The following is a 17,629-nucleotide window of genomic DNA, read 5'->3' as shown; positions in this document are numbered from 1 at the left end:
GTTGCTCCTAGGTCTTTGCTTAGCTAGCATGTAAGCAGTTGTACTCCAGTTTTGTGTCTGTGACTTCCTCCCCTTGTTCTTTTGGAACCACATCTTCATATCTCCTGTACAGTTATTTGGTAGTTACTGGATAATGTATGACTTAAGCTTCATGACTTTAGATAGGTCACTTAAGCACTGAGACCTAGTCTCCCGATCTATAAAATGTGGCTTTCTGCCTCTTGACTGTCACTAAGGTCATCAATAAAGTTGCGACACCAAATCAGATGACTGGCTTTGGACTTTCTATCCTATGACATGAGACAGCAACCTCTGCTTCTTGACCTCCCACCCCCGAGTTCTGCTAATTGTTACACTTCTTAGAAGATTGATCTTCTGTTGCTCTTGGTACTTGGCCTTCGATGTGTCCTTTGCAGGTCTTTAGGATTCCGCCCTACATCTCGTCTTTCCACAGCTTTCAGCTGTGCTCATTACTTCCAGATTCACATCTGTCTTGATGGCTGCAGACCAGTCTTCCCAGAATGCATGTGGAGTGTGCACACGTGTCCCTGGGTGCACTCAAACTAAGCATAGCCGAGGTGGAATTCATTCCTCCCCTGGAACTACCCTCTCCCCCTGCACTTCCCAATCTTGATTAGTGTTGTCATTATCCATGAAGTCGCCATTTCTTAATCCCCCTCATCTGGTGACCAGTCCTGACAGATCCAGTCCCAAGTACTATTTGAGTTGGTCCTCTCTTCCATCCTCTAGCAGCTCCAGGCCTCCTCCTTTTTAAAAATAATATTTTATTGCACTTTAGGTTCTGGGGTGCATGTGCAAAACATGCAGGATTGCTGCATAGGTACACACATGGTGATGTGGTTTGCTGCCTTCTTTTCTCAAGGGGACTGGAACAGCAGCCTCCTGACCTGCTGCCTTTGAACATTCAGTGTCCTTTTCCTTCCTTTGTAAAAGCAGAGGGCCAGTCACATCACTTTCTTATTTTAAAAATCTTCAATGGTTTTGTCATCATTACTCACTCAAATGCCTTAGTGTGGCACACAAAGCCCCTCACTTCTGAACCATGCACCTTCCAGCCTCATCTTCCAAGATCCCTTCCCACAGTGCTCATTCGCACTATCATGGCCAAGTGCTTCCTTCATGAGAATGCCCTTTCCATTATTGTCCAACAGAGTGGTTCTCACACATTGAGGGTTATGTGAATCTGTGTTTTAGTTTTTAATATGTAGTTTCGGACCTATTCCTCCCAGGATTTTGATTTGGTATCTGGAGTGAGGCCTGTTGTCATTTTCTTTATCTGAAAGTGACAATGTTGAAAAGAGGTTATTGCAAAAATGTTATAAAATTCTACATATACGTTGTCCTAGAATGCTTCTAAGTAATTACTCTTTGTTTTGTAGTGTAAAAATCCACAGAAATTGAAAGTGGGAGTGAAAGCAGCTCCTTCAGTGGTAGTGGAGATCAGTTGGAGTGGAACCTGCTGCTCTGACCCGGTTTGCTTGCCATGTACCCTCTCAGGCTTCCCTTTGTGAGGCATGGTTTCAGTCTGTCTCAAATTCCTGGACCCAAGCAATCCTCCCATCTCAGCCTCCCAAGTAGGTAGGCTTCGCTACACTTGGCTACATTTTTAATTTGTGTGTGTGTGTGACAGGGGAGGGGTAGAGACAGGGTCTCCCTATGTTGCCCAGGCTGGTCTCAAACTCCTGGGCTCCAGCAATCCTCCCACCTAAGCCTCCCAAAGTGCTGGCATTACAGGTGTGGGCCACCACACACACTCAGCCTCTCCATCTAATTTTATTTTGAGATGGAGTCTAGCTCTGTCACCCAGGCTGGAGTACAGTAGTGCAATCTAGCTAATTGCAACTTCTGTCTTCTGGGTTCAAGTAATTCTCTCCCTCGGCTTCCCGAGTAGCTGGGATTACAGGCACCCACCACCATGCCTGGCTAACTTTTTGTATTTTTAGTAGACATGGGGGTTTTATCATCTTGGCCAGGCTGGTCTTGAACTACTGAGCTCCTGATCCACCTGCCTCTGCCTCCCAAAGTCCTGGAATTACAAGCATGAGGCCACGGTGTCCAGCCTACTTTATTTTATTTATTTATTTATTTGCTTGCTTATTTATTTATGAGACAGGGTCACTCCCCTTCCTGATCCCCTAGGCTGCAGTGCAGTGGGTGCAATCTTGGGTTCACTGCAGTCTCTACCTCCCCATTTTAAGCAATTCTTCTGCCTCAGCCTCCCAAGTAGCTGGAATTACAGGCATGCACCACCATGCCCAGTTAATTTTTCTATTTTTAGTACAGAAGGGGTTTTGCCATGTTGGCCAAGCTGATCTGAAACTCCTGACCTCAAAGGATGCACCTGCCTCAACCTCCCAAAGTGGTGGGATCACAGGTGTGAGCCCTGCTGGGAAAAGTCTTCTTAAAGATACACATATGTAGTCAAATGCATATCCCAACACAAACATCGTTGCACCTGTTGATGTGTGTCTTAAGCCTGAGGTAGGAAATTTTGGTAGATGGAAGTTACATGCCATCTCCTTTCTCATAGCATGGCACATGTAAGAGAAGATTTTGGCTTCAGCATTTCACTGTGAGTGTCCTGCTTATTCCATGGTCATGGGCCTTTAGTACCAAATTTACTTGAAAACCTTGTGAAATGATTCATGCAGAAAGAATGAGGAATCTTGGGTAATGGGAAAGCAACTAGCCAGTTTCATAAAAACTCCAACATGTGTGGTTTATAACTAATTGGAAAAACATGTCTCATCTCAGTTGACTTAATTCTTTTTGCAGTGCTGGGGGCCTTAAGTGTTCCCAGAAGGTTTAAGAAACATAATCAGCTCCCAAGGTGGTCAGCACAGTGACAAAAAAGGACAAAGCATTCTGCTTGCATCTGAGAGTACTTCAGTCATGGTCAGCTTTCTCTAGGGGAGCAAAGACCCTGTCTGTCCTCGGTCTTCCTGGCTATGTCAGGGGCATGGGGTTGGGACAGCAGAGCATGGGCACTTGTTCTGGCTGGAAACTTAGCCTTCAAAACAAGGCTCCAGAGGCAGAGTTTGAGACCCAAACAGGAGAAGGAGATGGCCAATGTTGATGCTCTCAGAGTGGAGGGTCCCAAACTGTCTGATTATAAGCACAGTGTTGGGTCCTTATGTATTTATACAAAGTTATTTTGAGAGACACGAAAGTCAGTGGACACACTTTTTCTTCCTCATTGGAGTTCTCTGGAAAAGAGTGTTCCCAGGGACAGATGATCTGATGGGGCCATGGCCCCACCAGTGTCCTTAAGAGGGAAAGCTCTGTGAGCAGAGAGAACCTCAGCCCTGGCTTATCACACAGGCTACAGTAGGGTGGGATCTGCAGACACCAACAGCCTGCCCTAAGGCTCCCAAGTCAGAGAGGCCCAGTCAGTTCCAGTCCTGGTTTTGCTCGCCAGTCTCAGTCCCTGGCTTTGTCTCTTGGAGAGCTGATCCGATGTTGTTTGTGAGATGGAGCAAATGGCATTGCTCCTACCCCCATCAGGCTGGCGTCAGGCTGAAATTCAACACAGGAAGCACCCTCCCCCCATGCCCATGGACCAAGAGGTAATGCTATTAGAGTTATATGGGTTTGGGGTTTCCCCTTCCTCCCTGAAACGCTGCAAGAGGCTTCATGGGAAAGAAAGAGTCTTTCAGGTGCCTGAGTGCAGCTGGGAATGGCTGTTCCCAGTTAGCCAGGCTGGTTGGAGTCCAGGGTGAGTTGGCTGGGTTGTGTGTTTGAACCGCCAGAGCCACTGAAGCACAGCTGGCCCACTGCCCAGTGCTTCCTACCATCCTGTAAATGCCACCATTGCTCATGCCTGGGAGACGTTTCAGCATTGACCGAAAGGGTTGCTAGGTCTTGTCCTGCTCAGGACAGGGCACTGTAGAGAGATATGTTGTCATATTATAAGGACAGATCTGGGTCCTCTGCCTCCCAGGGACCCCAAACACAGAATGCCCATGACAGGACCCCAGCCCATGGGCACAGCCCCTCTTGTTAGTATTAATTATGCACTTATGTGAAATGCACCCACTCTTGAAGAGGGGGACAGCCAGTGATTAAAACAGTTGAGGGCAGGTCACCAGGCTATTTCAGGCTCCATTAGGAAACGGCTCTGAGAGGGTTATTTTAGAGCAAGGGAAAGGTCTCCCTGTTGGACGGGCTCTGTGCATGGCCAGCCCCTTCCTTTAAATCCCGGCCTACTCCAGCCACCCAAGAATCTTCATTAAGTGGCTCTGAAGTAGGAACTGCTACTTAATTTGCATAGATTTGCACAAAACAAAAATCAATAATTTTCAGAAATTAAGATTCAAGTGGGTTGGGCACAGTGGCTCACATCTGTAATTCCAGCACTTTGGGAGCCCGAGGCAGGCGGATCATGAGGTCAGGAGTTCGAGATCAGCCTGGTTAACATGGTGAAACCCTGTCTCTACTAAAAATAAAAAATTTAGTTGGGCATGGTAGTGGCCACCTGTAATCTCAGCTACTCAGGAGGCTGAGGCAGAAGAATCCCTTGAACCTGGGAGGTGGAGGTTGTAGTGAGGCAAGATCATGCCAATGCACTCCAGCCCGGGTGACAGTGAGAGACTATGTCTCAAAAAAATAAAGATTCAAGCAGCAGAGCATTCAAGCAAACATTCAAGGGTCAAGGGACTCTTCTTAGCACAGAACAGACCCTGGCTGTGTAGTTTGTACAATGGCCCAGGTCTGGGGAGAGTGCAAGGCAGGCAGCTAGCCTGCACCATGTGGGTGAACTGAGTCACCCTGCCCTCTGCAGGAGTTGATGGGGACCTTTTCTAGGCTGTTGGCCTGGGCAGGGCTGATGACATGAGCGGGACTTGCCCAGGTCTGGGTTGAATGTGATACACTGGGACAAGTTGAAGGGAGGGGGATTGGAACAGGGTGCTCCAGGGAGCATCATCTGTGTACAACAGGAAGTCCCTGAGCTTGGACACGTGACTTAATTATCTGTCACGAGGTTCAGAGCAAAACCCAGAAGTCCAGGCAATGATGCATTGAAACTGTCACTACCCAAGTTAGCATTTTCCAGTATCATTAAAAAATGTTTTATAGATGAGAGGTCTCGCTGTGTTGGTCAGGATGGTCTCGAACTCTTGATCTCAAGTGATCCTCCTGCCTTGGCTTCCAAGTGTTGGAATTATACTCATGAGTCACTTCCCCTGGCCTACAACACTGTTTTAAAATTTTTGATATATCTGTGACTTTTTGATTGTATCTATTTTGTTACTTTTATTAGAGAAAATTAACCTGGCCTGGTGAGGTGGCTTACATCTGTAATCTCAGCACTTTGGGATGTTGAGGTGGGCAGACAACATGGCGTTTCTCCTATGAGAGTCTGAGACTAGTTTGGACAAATGGTGAAACCGCCTGTAATAAAAACACACAAATTAGCCAGGCATGGTGATGGGTGTCTGTAATCCCAGCTAATCAGGAGGCTGAAGCAGGAGAATCTCTTGAACCCATGAGATGGAGATTGCAGTGAGCTGAGATTGTGCCACTGCACTTCTGCCTGGGCTACAGAACAAGACTCTGTGTCCAAAAAAGAAAAGAAAAGAAAAAGAAAAACCTTCAAAAGCAGATTTTTGTCACTGCACTAATCACTAACCATGGGGGTACAAGGACAAATAAAATGAGGGCAAAATAATTTATGCCTTGTTTTCTTTGCCTTTGACCTTCAGCCTCATGGATTCCTGCAAATGTTTTGCCCACAGCAAACGTCTGAAAACCTTAACTTTTTTGTTTTAAGTGAGATTTCCAAATGAATTGATGTTGTCTGGAAAGACAATCCCTTTCCTGGAGAGCAATTGGTATTTGAGGAGAATGAGATCAGGTTGCTAAGGACACCCTTGTTTGTAATCTTTGGTTTATATAAATTATTGGTGAATAAGAGAAATAAGTTTATTCTTTCTTCCAGATGGTAAACCGGAAGGGAAGTGTGTTACGGGGTAAAGTGAGTCATGGGTCGTGGGAGCTCAGATGAAACAGGGCTCTGGGGCGCTTCTCTCTCTTGGCTTGGGACCTCTACTTTACCAGGCCTCAAATGAAAAGATAAAGTTTTCTAATCTCGGTGGCAACAGACAACAATTCCTCTGGGTGGATGGATAGCGGAGGGAAGGAGGGAGTTTGCAGAAACTGAAAGAGGACTTTTTTTTAGAGAGAGAGGAAGAAATCTCTTGTTTAATTACAAAACAAAATATAATTTTCAGTGCCTTCTTTTTCCTACCAGTCGTTTAAGAAATTGACATGTAATTCACATACCACAAAATGCAGCAATTTAAAGTGTACCATTCTCCAGTATTTATTTGTTTTTGAGATGACGTCTTGCTCTATCACCCAGGCTGAACTATATGGTGTAATCTCGGTTCACCGCAACCTGCACCTCCCAGATTCAAGCCATTCTCTCACGTCAGCCTCTCGAGTAGCTGGGGTTAAAGGCGCTCTCCATCATGCCTGGCTAATTTTTGTATTTTTAGTAGAGACAAGGTTTCACCATGTTGGCCAGGCTGGTCTCGAACTCCTGACCTCAGGTGATCTGCCCACCTTGGCCTCCCAAAGTGCTGGGATTGCAGGCCTGAGCCACTGCTCCAACCTTATATTCTCAGTTATTAATTGTTTCATCAAAGAAGTAGGAAACCTGTATATTATTTATCTATTTATCTAATGTTAATGAGCTTTCTTATAACTAATGTTTCCATAGATATCTTTTTTCATCCTGTTGTTTTCATCTTGGCTGTGTTTTTGTAATTAAAGGGTGCCTCTTCTACACATTAGATAGGTGGGTCATGTTTTTGTTTGTGTTTCTTAAAATTCAGTCTCACTATCTGTTTCATTTGGAGTGTTTAGTTCACTTACAGTTCAATGGAATTTCTAACCTATGCCATTTGTGTGTGTGTGGGTGTGTGTGTGTGTTTTGAGGCAGTCTTGCTTTGTCACCCAGACTGGAGCGCACAGCGACATGATCTCAGCTCTCTGCAATCTCCGCCTCCCAGATTCAAGTGATTCTCCTGCCTTGGCCTCCTGAGTAGCTGGGATTATAGGTGTGTGCCACTGTGCCTTGCTATTTTTTTTTTTTTTTTTTTTTTTTTTGGTATTTTTGGTAGTGAGCCAGCATGCCTGGCGTATTTCTCTTTTGTTTTTTGTTTCGCCTTTCCTGCCTTCTTTTGGATAATTGGAGTGATTCTTCACATATCCTTTCATCTCTAGTGGCTTTTTGGCTGTCTTTTTGCTCTGTTTTTAGCTATAGATGCTTTCTTTAGCAAGTGTTCTAGGGATTACAACACACACCCTGACTTTTCACAGTCCACCTGCAGAGCCTATGACACCACTTGGGCAATAAGGCAGTGAAAAGGAATAAAGCACAGACATGGGCCACATGTGGGTGAGCCTGACACTTTATGCCAAGTCCAAGCAGCCAGTCACCAAGGGCCACATACTGTATCATCTCATTTATATGAAATGCCCAGATGGGAAAATCCAGAGAGACGCAGATTACTGGTTACCTAGTGCTGGGGGTGGAAGGAAGAATTGGAAGGGGAGATGATGAAAGAGAACAGGGTTCCTTGTTAGGGAAATAAAAATGTTCTAAAATCGATGGTGGTGATGGATGCACCATTCTGTGAGTATACAAAGAGCCACTGATGTTGACACTTCATTTTTATTTATTTGTTTGGAGACAGTCTCACTGAGTTGCCCAAGCTGGAGTCCAGCGGCATAATCTTGACTCACTGCAACCTCCACCTCCCAAGTTCAAGTGATTCTTCTGCCTCAGCCACCTGAGTAGCTGGGATTACAGGCATGTACCACTGCACCTAACTGTTTTGTTTTTTTTTGAGGCAGAGTAGGGCTCTGTCATTGAGGCTGCAGTACAGTGACGTGATCTCAGCTCATTGCAACCTCTGCCTTCCAGTTTCAAGCGATTCTCCTGCCTCAGCCTCCCATGTAGCTGGGATTAAAGGTGCCCGACATCACATTGGGCTATTTTTTGTATTTTTAGAAGAGATGGGGTTTCATTATGTTGGCCAAGTTTGGTCTTAAACTCCTGACTTCAGGTGATCTACCTGCCTTGGCCTCCTAAAATGCTGGGATTACAGGCCTGAGCCACTACATCCAACTCCATAAGGTAAATTTATATTTACCTTTTAAGAAACCACCAAACTGTCTTTTGGTGTGGCCATGCTGTCTTATGTTCCCCCAGCATGTGTGAAGGCTCCATTTCCACACACCCCCACTTGATATTGATAGTGACATCTTTTTGTTTTTTGAGATGAAATCTCACTCTGTCACCCAGGCTGGAGTGCAGTCATGCAGTCTCAGCTCACTGAAATCTCTGCCTGCGGGATCTAACAATTCTGCCTCAGCTCTTGAGTAGCTGGAACTCCAGATGCAGGTCACCATGCCCAGCTAATTTTTTTGTATTTTTAGTAGAGACAGGGTTTCACTATGCTGCTCAGGCTGGTCTAGAACTCCTGACCTTGTGATCCATCCACCTTGGTCTTCCAAAGTACTGGGATTACAGGTGTCAGCCACCACATCCGGCCATGACATCTTTTTAATGTTGAACCTTTCTCGATAACATGTGCAGCGTGGCTTTCTTTGCATTCAAAGTGCTTCATTGAATGATTTCTTGATATGGATTGTGTGTGCATATTTTCATATGTTTATTTCTGAGAATTTTGTTTTTTGGGGGTACACTGTTGCAAATGGGATGTTTTCTTCTTTTTTCTAACTGCTTGTTTGTACATAGATTGTCTGAGGCCAGGCTTGGTGGCTGAGGCCTGTAATCCTAGCACTTTGGGAGACTGAGGCAGAAGGATTGCTTGAGCCAAGGAGTTTGAGACCAGCCTGGGCAGCATAATAAGACCCCATCACTATCTATCTATTATCTATCTATCTATCTATCTATCTATCTATCTATCTATCTATCTAATCTAATCTAATCTATCTAATCTATTTATTTATTTGAGACAGGATCTTCCTCTGTCATCCAGGCAGGAGGGCAGTAGTGAAGTTCCACTTCACTGCAACCTCCACCTCCCAGTTTCAAGCAATTCTCATGCCTCAGCCCCCTGAGTACCTGGTATGACAGGAGTGTTTCACCACACCCAGCTAGTTTTGTATTATTGTATTGAGTCAGGGTTTTGCCATGTTGGCCAGTCTGGTATGAAACTCCTGACCTCAATCAATCTGCCTGCCTTGGTCTCTCAAAGTGCTGGGATTACAGGCATGAGCTGTGCCCGGCCCCATCTCTGTAGTTTAACAACTAAGAAAGAAAAAGGCTGTTTAGTATGTTCCTTTTTTACCTAACTCCTTAGCAGAATCTGTCTGCCTCATTTTTTAGAGTAAATATAACTATTTCACCTTCTGCCTTTTTCTTTAATATCTTACTTTGCTCCTTGCCTAGTTGTATCAGCTAGGGCTTCCAAAATAATAGTGGTAACAGAGGGCATTCTTTTGTTCCAAAAGTTGATAAAAGCTTTTGTTTCTTCCATCCCTTACAAATGATGCTGGGCTTTGCCTTGATGGGTGTGTGTCTGGGTGTAATTTCCTTTATTGTGTGTAATTTAAGGAAGTATCCCTCTTCTTAATTTGATAAGTTTCTTTTATAAATTTTGTAGTCAAATGCCTTTTGAAAATCTATGGTGATTATGATTTTCAACATACTAATATAAATGAAAAGAGAAGATGTTCTAATTTCAAGCCATCCTTTCACACTGTACAAGTCTCACTTGGTTTAGGTAAGAATTTTTTAAGCCCCAGTGGGGTTTATTTGCTAATATATTATTTTGGATTTTCATACATTAATTTTTATGTAAATGTCTCATCTTGTTTTGTTTTAGAGACATGGCTTTTCTCTGTTGCCCAGGCTGGAATGCAGTGATGTGATTACACTTTATTGTAATTTTAAACTCTTGGGCTAAAGTGATCCTTCTGCCTCAGCCTCCTGGGTAGCTGATGTTACAGGCATGTGCCACCACACCTGGCTTAATTTTTAAATCTTTGTAGAGACAGAGCCTTGCTATGTTGTCTATGTTCAGTGTATACTGTAGATGTGAATATTTACTGGCCTTTCTGCCAGAATCATTCCCTCTCCCATCTGTTTGTCTTTAAATTCTGGGCATGAACACATTCCACCTGCACATCCTACCTGCAAAATATTGATGTTGTCCAACCTGCCTTGAAAAGAGAGGACTGTTTTTCCCTCTGTGTATCTCTGCTGGTGTCCAGTCCACTGCCGTGTGTTTGGTAAACAGTCGACCCACAGAGTATGGGAGGCAGGAAGGGAAGGCTTCTGCATTTCCTTTGTGGACCTGACATCATGGATTCATTAAGCATATTGGGAAACCAGCAGGTCAGGTGGCTGCACACTCTAGTTGCCTCTGACTCTGAATTGCTCAGGGCCCCCTGCATGCCAGTGACTTGCTTTTCTTTGTGAGTTATCTCTTCGCTCATATTCCTAGGCTGAGTTCCCCCAAACAGTGGCTAGCACAGCACCTGTAACAGTTGTGGGTGCATATCTGATCTTGCATGACCTGACTTACAGGGTATTTTGAACAGGTGCTACCTGTTATGGCTTGGGCTATGGCTAAAGTTTACTTGACTTCCATAATGTAACTGGTAGAATATGTGGCATATGGCTATTATTGCAAAAGCAGAAGTGGTGGGGGGTGATGGAGCTTGGGCAGCATTGGGAGACAGACAGACCTGCATCAGCACCATCCTGGCCATTTGTAGGTCATATGACCTTGGGGGAATCCCCTCAACTCTCTGAGGTTTTTCCCCCCCCCCCCCATTAAGGAGATCATCCATTCCTCATTGGACTATTGTAAGGCTTAAGATCAAATATCTTTCAAGGCACTTGGAGCAGTGCCTGGGCTTGAGGTCTTTAGGCTGTAACCATAGCAAACACTCAGATCCCAGCCACCCTCACTTCTCTTCCCTCCAGTGTGGGAATGTGGAGGACCAACCTTCTCATTTTCATTTATCTTGGAATTGTTTCTTCTGAACTTCATCTAGCACCTGCTGTGCACCAGGAATTCATGGGTGAGGAGGACAGGGACAGTGAAGTCTGGCATCTGGCCTTCAGCTTGCCTCAGTCCCTGTGGCTGACACCTGGCCCTTTGCTCTGGAATCTGGACTCTACAATCTACTACCAAATGCTCAGCCCAAAGAGGACTCCCTCTATCAGTGAGAAGATTGCAAAGCTGCCCACATCTCCCCATCTCCTGAGTTGATGATCAGCCCCGGAAATCCAGAGACACATTCTTGGATTCTGCTAGGTTTATTCTTCAGTTGAAAACTCAAAGGAAAAGGTTATTTTCCAAAAGAAAGTTAAAAAAAAAAAAACAAAAAAACTTTGAATGCTCTAGCCTGAGAGCCTGAGTTCACAGATCCCCCTACCAAAACAGAGGTCTTCAAAAGCCTTCAGTCCCCGTGTGTCTACCCAAGAGAGCAGCTCTGTCGGGCTTCTGAAGAGCTATCATTTCCCCTCAAAGAAGCTCCTGCTTGAGGAGATCCCTGGATCAGGCAGGAAAAGCCAGTACTGGGCAGCTGAGAACCTGACTTCATGTCCCCCTGTGCACAGTCAGTGTTCTGAAGCGGTGGCTTTCCACATGGCTGTTGAATAAGCTAATAAATACCTTGGGCATGAATAGGAGCTGGTAGAGCTCTCTCTGCAGGGCTGGGACTCGCTGGCCATGCTGTTTCTTGGTTTACAGTGGAGGTGTGGAGGAAGGGGGAGAATTAACCAGACCAGTGGGAGAGTTTCACGTCCTCACAAGTATTTTGAGTGCAATGGCAAACAGCTCATCTTCTCTGCATTTGAAGCACGTGTGGTTCTGAGTTTCCCAGCATTCCATGCTGGTTATTCTGTCCCAGCCAAGAGTCTTGCCCTTGTCAAGGAGCTGCAATTAGAGTAGAAGGTGAAGGAGTTTGAAGACTTTGGCAGCCTAGTGCTAGCTTAGATGAAATCTCAAACTGAAAAGGAGAAGTAAGGCCAGGCTATGGGACCCAGAGGAGAGGGGGCCCTGCTGTTTCCTGAAATAAATTATGCCAGGGCCCCTATTACAGCCCCTGGCCCTCCTTATTGAAAGGACCACTCTCCATCCACTCCCACCCATCTCCCTCTCCCTTTTCTGTAAGAACACCAGGGATGGGTCGATGAGTCCCTACACCTGCCAGGCCTTTGCAGGCAGTGGTGTTAGGCCCAGCCTGCTGAGTTTCTGGGATATTAAACAAGCATCTATGGGGCACCCACTCCATGTCAGGCTCTGCCACCAGCACCCTGGAGACAGAAGACCAAGACATACTTCCCAGCCCAGGGGAGGGCGGAACCTTAGCACACGATGCATTGAGAGCTCAGGATGCATCCAACCTGAAGTGCAGGCTAAAGGGAACTCTCACTGTGTGGGTAGGATCTTCAGTACAGTTTGCAGTGGAGGCTGCTCTGCTGTTTCCCTATCAAGTGTGCTGGTCAAGGGCACAGACTGGACACTCAGGGCTATGAGGGTAAGGAAGCACTCTTGTATCCCTTACCTGCTAGGAGAATGGTTTAAAAGATGGGCTTTATTTAATTTCTTTGAGATGGAGTCTAGCCGTCACCCAGGCTGGAGTACAGTGGCTCACTGCAACCTCTGCCTCCCAGGATCAAGCAATTCTGCCTAAGCCTCCTGAGCAGCTGAGATTACAGATGCCTGCCACCACACCCAGCTAATTTTTCTATTTTTATTAGAGACGGGGTATGGTCAGGCTGGTCTCCAGCTACTGACCTCAAGTGATCCACCCGCCTCGGCCTCCCAAAGTGCTGGGATTACAGGCGTGAGCCACCACACCCTGCTATTTATTTTGTTGAGATGGAGTCTTGCTCTGTTGCCCAGGCTGGAGTGCAGTGGCACAGTATCAGCTCACTGCAACCTCTGCCTGCTGGGTTCAAGTGACTCCCCTGCCTCAGCCTCCTGAAGAGCTGGGACTACAAGCATGAGCCACCACACCTGGCCAGGAAGTACCCTTCTGTCCCTCATCTGCTAAGAGCAATGTCTAAAAGATGGGCTTTAGGTGGTCTTTCTGCCATCTCTTTATACTACATTCTGGTTCTTTTTCAGTATGTAATTTTCAGTAATTAGTAAATTAGCTGATTGGCTAAATTACTAAACTATAAGTTTAGTGATTAGTAATTTTAATAATTTCTGGTTCCCTGCTGAAATCTATGATCTCTGTCTAATCAGCCTACTATCTGAGTCTTGTGGGTCTGTCTATTATTGTCTTCCTGTGCTAGTTTTTACACTTAGAATTGTACCTCCCTAAGAGTGTTTTTAATAACTACGGTGTTGATAATTGTATCATCATGCCCAGCACGGAGGTGCTCAATAAATACACATTTCCAATGTCAAAAATATTCAATGTGGTAAAACACAAAAAATTTACAACCACCATTTAAAGTACCCACTTCAGTGTAAGTACAATTATATTTTTGTGCAGCCAAACTCTGGAACTCACTAAATCCTGCCAAACTGAAACTCTGTCCCTTTAAATAAGCCATTACTGGCTCTCCCAGCTCCTGGCCACCACCACTCTACTTTCTGTCTCTGTGAATCTGATTACTCTAGGTCCTTCCCATAAGTGGAATCATACAGTATTTCTCTTTTTGTGACTGCCTCATTTCACTTTGCACAATGTCCTAAAGGTTCATCCATGTGTTAGCATGTGTCGGGATTTTCTTCCTTTTTAAGGCTGAATAATGTGTGACTGTATGGAGAGACCACATTTGTTTATCTGTCGGTGTTCACTTGGATTGCTGCTATTTTTCAGCTCCTATGAATAACGCTGTGCCGAGACCAGCTCAGCCTCGGAGACCCCAACTTATGTGGCACTGAAGGAATTAAGAAACAGACACGGAGATAGCAAAAGGTGGGTACAGAGTGGAGCACCAGGGGTCTCACAGCATTTCCAGCTGAGAGTTCAGAGCAGACTCTGACCTATGTATTTATTCTTGACTTTCCAGTGACAAGTTTTACAAGCAGATGCTCTCTGCTCTTTCATTGGTTAAAGGTAAACTAACCAGGCAGCTCGTGTGTGTTTACTATAGGTTAAAGACAAACTAGAAAGCGCTCTTTACAAGGGAACAAAGGAAAGGGTCACACATCCTGTGTTCACAGAGCTAATTCATCTGGCGTGAGGCATAATTATACTGGATACTGTGTTATAGTGCTCTGAGCAGTTTGCTGCTTTGGGGGCAGTTTTCCACTTTGGGTGGCCGACTAGGTTTCCCTTGCCGCCTCTCTCAATAGGATTTCTCAGCAAACAATATGATTTCTCACACATGTCAGAATTTGCTCTCAACAACCCTGCTATGAACATCAGTGTATAAATGTGTGAGGCCCTTTGAATTGTAGAGAGTACACACCCAGAAGTGGAAATGCTGGATTATATGGTAATCCTTGTTTTGAGACAGAGTCTCGCTCTCTCACCCAGGCTGTAATGCAGTGGTACAGTCTTGGCTGACTGCAACCTCTGGCTCCTGGGTTCAAGCAATTCTTAACCCTCAGCCTCCCGAGTAGCTGGGATTACAGGCCTGCACCGCCACGCGTGGCTAGTTTGTTTTTAGTAGAGATGGATTTCACCACATTGGCCAGACTGGTCTTGAACTCCTAGCCTCAAGTGATTCACCTGCCCCGGCCTCACAAAGTGCTGGGATTACAAGTGTGTGTCACCACGCCTGGCCTGTTTTTAACTTTTTGATGAAAAGTTTAAACACTGTTTTCCATAGCTAAGCTCCATTTTAAATTCCCAGTAAGAGTACACACGGCTTCCAATAGCTCAGCATTCTCGCTAACACTTTATTTTCTGTATGGATTACAACCATCCTAATAAGACTGAGGTGGCCTCTCCATGTAGGTCTTCTTTCTTTTCTTTTTTTGAGATGGAGTCTCGCTCTGTAATTCAGGCTACAGTGCAGCGGTTACAATCTTGGCTCACTGCAATCTCCACCTCCCCGGTTCAAGCAATTCTCCTGCCTCAGCCTCCTGAGCGTCTGGGACTTCAGGCACATGGCACCACACCCAGGTAATTTTTCTATTTTTAGTAAAGATATGGTGTTACCCTGTCAGCCAGGCTGGTCTCAAACTCCTGAGCTCAAGTGGTCTTCCCACCTCATCCTTTCAGAGTGCTGGGATTACAGGTGTGAGCCAGCATGCTGAGCCTCTCCATGTGATTTTGGTTTGTTTCCCTAATAGTGATGAGCATCTTTTTGTGTGCTGATTGGTCATTTGCATCTCTTAATTGGTGGACTGTCTATTCACATCCTTTGCACATTTCTGAACCGCGTTAGTCGGGTTTTTGTTGTTGCATGGTGAGAGTGCTTTATCTGTTCTAGATGAGAACTCTTTGACATGTAATTTGCACATCTGTCATTCCGTAGGTTGCCTTTTCAGTCTGTTAATAGTATCCTTCAATGCAATCCAATCTGTCTACTTTCTTTTTGTTGTTTGGGCCTTTGGTGTCATATCTAAGAAATCATGGCCAAAGGAAGCTCTCCTTCCATGTTTTAAGAGTTGTCAGCTGGGAACAGTGGCTCCTGCCTGTAATGCCAGCACATTGGGAGGTTGAACTGGGTGAGTCCTGAGGTCAGGAGTTCAAGACCAACCTGACCAAGATGCCCTGTCTCTACTAAAAATACAAAATTTAGCTAGGCATGGTGATGGGCTCCTGTAATCCCAGATATTTGGGAGGCTGAAGCAGAGAATTGCCTGAACCCGGGAGCCAGAGGTTGCAGTGAGCCGAGATAGCAGCACTGTACTCCAGCTTTCATGTCAGAGAGAGACTCTGTCTCAAAAAAAAAAAAAAAAATGAGTTGTATAGCTTCAGATCTTACACTTGGGTCTTTGATTCATTATTGAGGTTTTCTTTCTTTCTTTTTTAACATGATATAAGGTAAGGCTTTATCTTCATTCTTTTGCCTGTGGATATCTAGTTTTCTCACACCATTTGTTGAAAGACTGTCCCTTCCCTGAGTGAATAGTCTTGGCATCTTTATTGAACTCATTTGACCACGTGTGTAACGGGTTCCTTCTGCACTCTGTATTCCATTCCACTGGTCTCTCTGTATGTCTTTACTGCCGTACCACACTTTTGACCACTGTAGCTTTTTTATTTTTTTAAAGACAGAGTCTTGCTCTGTCACCAGGCTGGAGTGCAGTGGCACAATCTCAGCTCACTGCAACCTCTGCCTCCTGGGTTCAAGGGATTCTTCTGCCTCAGCCTCCCGAGTAGCTTGGACCACAGGCATGTGCCACCACACCTGGCTAATTTTTGTATTTTTAGTAGATGAGGTTTCATCATGTTGGCCAGGATGGTGTTGATCTCTTGACCTCATGATCTGCCCACCTCAGCCTCTCAATGTGCTGGGATTATAGGCTTGAGCCACCATGCCCAGCCCTCTGTAGCTTTCAATAATACATTTTGAAATTGAGAAGTAAAGGACTTCCAACTTTGTTACTTTTTCAAGATTGCTTTGGCCATCTGGGATCTCTTGAAATTGCGTATAAACTTTGCACAATTTATAAGGATGGATTTTTCTATAATCGAAGAGAAAATGTCTGAGATTTTGGAAGAAATCAAACTAAACCTGTAGATCACTTTGAGTCATATTGACATCTTAACGAAACTAAGCCCTTTAATACATAAATATGAGATGCCTTTACATTTATTACATAACCGGTCTCTGGAACTCAAAATCCTGCCAGAGTCTTTGCCTCCTGGTTGAGTTTATTCCTGTTTTATTCTTTTTGATGCTATTGTAAACTGACTTTTTCTTTTATTAAGATAGTGTCTCACTATGTTGCCCAGGCTGGAGTACACTGGCTATTCACAGGCATAATCATTATAAAAACTGACAGCACTGACCTCCCAGGCTCAAGCGATTCTCCTACCTCAGCCTCCCAGTAGCTGGGACTATAGGCATCCACAACCAAGCCAGCAGGAACTGTTTTCTTAATTTCCTTCTTGGATTGTCGACTGTTAGTGTGTAGAAATGCAACTGACTTCTGTATGTTGATTTCATAATCTTGAAACTTGGACAAATTATTAGTTCTAACAGTTTATTTTGTGCAGTCTTTAGGATTTTCTACGAAGAAGATCATGTCGTTTGTTAACAGAAAATTTTACTTCTTCCTTTCCAATTTTGATGCCTTTTCTTTTTCCTTCCTTCCTTAATAGCTCTGGCTAGGATTCCCAGTATTATGAAAGCAGGCATCATTGTTTTATTACACATCTTGGAAAATTTTGTCTCTCACCATTGAGATTGATACTAGCTGGAGGTTGTTCATATGACCTTTATTACGTTGAGGTTGTTTTGATTTCTAGTATGTTTTTAGTCATGAAAGAATATTAAACTTCATTAAATGCTTTTTCTGTACTAATTGAAACAAATTATGTGTTTTCTTTCCTTCATTCTGTGAATGTGGTATCTTACCCTAATGTTTATATGGTAACCACCTCTGCATTCCAGGAATAAATCTTACTTGACCATGTTGTATAATCCTTTTCTGATGCTGTTGAATTCTCATTAGTTTTTCTTGAGCACTCTTGCAGC

General features: G+C 44.6%; 1 long non-coding RNA gene across 4 annotated transcripts in view; it reads left to right on the top strand.

The window, feature by feature from the left end:
- LOC108590432 (uncharacterized) overlaps nucleotides 1-17,629 on the top strand; it is a 63,019-nt gene that overhangs the window by 37,763 nt on the left and 7,627 nt on the right. For 2 of the 4 annotated variants that reach the window (XR_008473159.2, XR_013519516.1), the window contains exons 3-4: nucleotides 13,849-13,947; nucleotides 14,984-15,102. This is a non-coding gene — a long non-coding RNA (uncharacterized LOC108590432). Of the gene's footprint in view, nucleotides 1-13,848; nucleotides 15,103-17,629 lie in introns of all 4 variants that reach the window. The other 2 variants (XR_013519518.1, XR_013519517.1) reach the window with 2 other exon arrangements.

Source organism: Callithrix jacchus, chromosome 7 (assembly GCF_049354715.1).
Source record: "Callithrix jacchus isolate 240 chromosome 7, calJac240_pri, whole genome shotgun sequence".
Taxonomy (NCBI): domain Eukaryota; kingdom Metazoa; phylum Chordata; class Mammalia; order Primates; family Cebidae; genus Callithrix; species Callithrix jacchus.
The sequence above is the reverse complement of the archived record's forward strand: the minus strand, read 5'-3'. Positions and strand labels throughout refer to the sequence as shown.